The following is a 4,045-nucleotide window of genomic DNA, read 5'->3' as shown; positions in this document are numbered from 1 at the left end:
AAGCACCCTGTGCACGGAAGAAGAACATCGATTCCCAGTTCAATGCAGCTGCCCTTGGGTGTACCTTGTACGAAATACACACACACACACACGCGCACAAAAGACTCGCTAGACGCATGGCTGGTTGCTCGCCGCTTCCTACCGAAAAACTATCCCAAAAATTCCACTCACCGTCTTGGCGTACCTTTGCTTTCCGGTTTTTCCGTCGGGCGCGCCAATATTTAAATATCGCGAAAACGAGAGAGTGCGCGCGAAACCCGAATTTTTGTTGGGTGGAAAACGACGGGAAAAAAGGGGTAACAGCACAACCACCCGAGGTGGCCAAGGGGCGCTTCCCTTGGAATAAAAAGTGATCGGCGGCGCGGCGGAAACGAGCACAAACCCAAAGAAAAAAGGGGTTCGTCTCCTGGCCGCCCGTGTCATCCTTCACGCTCTCTCTCTCTTTCTCTTTCTCTCTCTCTCTCTCTCTCTCTCGCTCTCTCTCTCTCTCTTTTTCTTTCGGCAGGGCATTTTGGGCATGCCGCGTGTCCCTACATTTCGGGTGCAAAGAATGCCTGCCTAATTAGCAGAGGGAAAACGAGTCGTCACCGTCGTCGGTCAGGATCCGAGCCAGGATGATAGCAATAGACGACGACGAAGACGACGGCGCTGCGTCTTGAAGCCTGTTCCCGAGCAAGAGTTATGGGAAAATGGCAAAGGTTTGGCCTGCGCTTCCACCACGAATCCTGGAAAGAGGCTGCAAAGGAAGGGTGACGGAAAAAAACGGTCGCCTTTCGGGTGTGTGTGCCCACCCAAAAAGGAAGGCCTCGTCGTTCACAGCAGCAGCCCCTTTTGCTAACGGCATTTTGTTTTGTTTCTTTGCTGTTTTTTTTTTATTGTACACATTTTTGGGTTGCGCAGATCGGTGTGCTTGCGCGATGCAAAGCTTTTCTATGCGCGAGAGGGAAGCAGCGGCGAGAATTCGAGAACATCTCCGGCCATTCCGGCCATTCATGGTGGCTTGTTGGTTGGCTGACTGTGTTGTCCCTCTTTGGCCGTTTTGTGTTTTTGGTTTCACCACACCCCCCCCCCCCCCCCTCCACACATACACTCCACAATCCGATGGGGATTTGGAGCCTTCCGCAGCAGCCGTTCGCGCAGTTCGTCGCCTGTTCACGCACACCTACCGCGCGCGTGCGTGTAACACTAAACCCGCTTGAACCGTTGCTTTTTTTCGGCTTTTCTGTACGTATCGGAACCGCCGACCATCAAGCGGGGAAACCTTACACCTCACTCAATCGGTAATTAATTAGGCAGAAAATTGCCTCCCGCGGTGCAGATAATCGGCCCCAGATCGGGGACAAACCCAAGCAGGGGTTGGAGGGGGGACGTGTTTTGTTTGTCGGAAACCTATTGCGGACCTCGGCGATCGGGTTTCTCGGGTTCGCCGTAGAAAAAAAAAAACCCCAAAAAGCTTCAAAAGGTCCCTGGGCCGGTTCATTCACAACAACGGAGAAAGAAAAGAAAAAAAAAACAGTGAGAGAAAACTGACCAAAACGGTTCTATAAAAATTTATGACCTGTACCGTGTCCACCTCTTGGTTGGGCTTGCTTGGGTGGGAAATTATGTGCGGTGTGCCTGCCTGGGCTCTGTGGACGCGAGATTTGCGATATGGTGTGCGGCCGCCCGGAGTGGAATTTGGCTTAAAGGTCCATCCGACCGGGCCAAAGGGTTCGCAGGGTAGGGTTTTTTTTCTTCCCGCTCCAGCTCTGACGTCCGACTGCACTGATCGTCCATGATCTACATTTGCGCTGTACACTCGGCCCCGAACCCGATAATGGGTAACAGGATGTGGATAGAGAAAGTTCCCGGCCCGTCCGGCTTCGTCGTGCCACGATTTCCACGTGCGAGTTTGTGCGTCCGACGTTGGGAAATTATCATAGGTATGCTAATGCCTTCACGCGGCGAGCGAGCTTTCCGTGTCCGACCTAGAAAAGCGTACATTGTATGGTGGTGGTGGTGGTGGTAGTGTGGAGCACGCACCGTCACCAAGCCGCGTGCAACGCGTCAGCGCGAGCGAAAAATGTGTCTCCGGTGCTGGTCGAGGTGCTCGTCCGCTGGCGACACGAGGACACTTGATGTAAAGGTCGGAACGGAGACAAAGGAGAAGGGGGAGGGTAGGGACGGCTACTGCATTATGTAACAGGAGGGGGCGCGCGATAAGATAACATTCCAGTGGGTGGTGGTGTTGGGCGTCCGCCACAGCGCCCTATGCTGTTTCAGTAGCGTTCACATGACTTGTTGAAGCAGTGTAGTTTGGAATGCTAGGTCATCGCTTGTAGATTGGTTGATTGGGAGGGGTGCTGGGAGCGAGGAAATCGGTTGTCTATTTTGTTTCAAACACCAAAACCACCATCCTCACGCGTTAAAGGTGAACGCGTGAGGACCTGCTGCTTCTGCCAACAACAAATTCCTGATATTGTCCGGAAGCTTGAGCTGGAGCTTGGAGATGCTTCCGGGCAGAGGTGCGGAAAGCCTGGAACGCGAAGACATTCATCAGCGTCGTCACGCGACGGTGAAAGGTTTTTCACCGCGGGTCGCCAACGGAGAGCGGCAGACCAGCTGATCGCGATCGAGCGAGATCGTGAGCTGAACAACATCCGCGTTTACATGCGCTAAACAGCGCTCATTCATGGTTCCAGGGCTAGGGCGCAACATTCCCGCTGATGATGGAGCAAGCCGAGCGCTGGTGGTCCCTCACACACACACACCCAGGGCAGGCTGGTTTCGGATTGACCTCAAATCAGGAACTGGAAACGACATTCCTTTGGAAGTGGCCCTCTGGCGGGGCGCGCACTGGGAACGAGGAAGCTTTCCCGGAGATCGCGGTTGGCGTGGCATTCTCAACCCGGCCGTCCGCTTGTCCGGGCAGTTTGTGGAACACGCCTGGGAACACGTAGAAGGCGCAGGGTGTATAGGGGGTAGTGTTGGAATTTTTGGATGCGCAAAAAATCTTACATCTCACATGACCTCAATGGAGGAGCCCCACGGTAACGAGTCGTTTTTTTTTGTCGCTGATAACACACAAACACTTTTCATCCCTTTTTGTGGCTCGTTACAGCCAGCTAATCACGCACCGGGAGAAGATGAATGATCAACATCATCATCATTGTGCGTAATGAATGTAGCAGGGGAAAAAAAACTTGGACGCTTGGAGCATGGTTGAAAAAGATCATGTTGCCATGTGCTAACAGTTTCCTAGAGAACAAGGGTCTTCTGTTTGCTGACTTTGTACACTTAACCATTTGCTGTCACTCTAATCTGTAGTCATATCTACTACAAATGACTCCTTTCTGCGATTAAATGGCTATTAAATGGAATTGTTCTACCGTATTTATTTTCAACGTTTACTATTTTTTTTACCTGCAATAGCGAATTCAATAAACTCACAAACTGTTACCGTTTTTGTTTCTCTTTTTTTTGGTTGGTTTCGGCGATATTGGCCAGGCTTTGCGCGAAGGAATGTCAAACATTTTCACCACGGCGAGCTGTTTGAGCGCATTGCGCATGTAGTTGCGCGAGAGCGCCAAACGGCTGCAAAGCGACTATTGGAACCCGCGCGTGTGTGTGTGTGTGTGTGCGAGTGAGTGAGAGAGAAAATGAAACGGCGATAGAGAAAGATCGACGGCACGGTGAGAGCACCAACTGAACCAATCTACAAGCGACTCACATAACTTAAAATTCGTGATTCGCGGCAACTAATACATTTGATGAACGAAAGTTTTAGCTCCAAAATCTACTAATTCGTAGCTTTGATGATTGTTTTGGCTTGAGGGTAATGTAATGAACCGTTGAATGATACTTATTGCACATTTCATAAATGCAAATGTCATAAAAGTACACAATGATTGTCTGTATGCCCCTCCACGAGCAGAGCCCTTCATTTCTTTGCCTCCCTTAGACTTTCTAGTTCCAATTAAAATTTACCAAAACCCTGCAAAGCTTCGGCAACAGTGTGAAGCAAAAAAAACCACTTTTCATTTGCATGTTTTTTTTTGTGTGTTCT

Source organism: Anopheles merus, chromosome 2R, assembly GCF_017562075.2.
Source record: "Anopheles merus strain MAF chromosome 2R, AmerM5.1, whole genome shotgun sequence".
In the NCBI taxonomy this organism is placed as follows: domain Eukaryota; kingdom Metazoa; phylum Arthropoda; class Insecta; order Diptera; family Culicidae; genus Anopheles; species Anopheles merus.
This window is presented reverse-complemented; position numbering follows the sequence as displayed.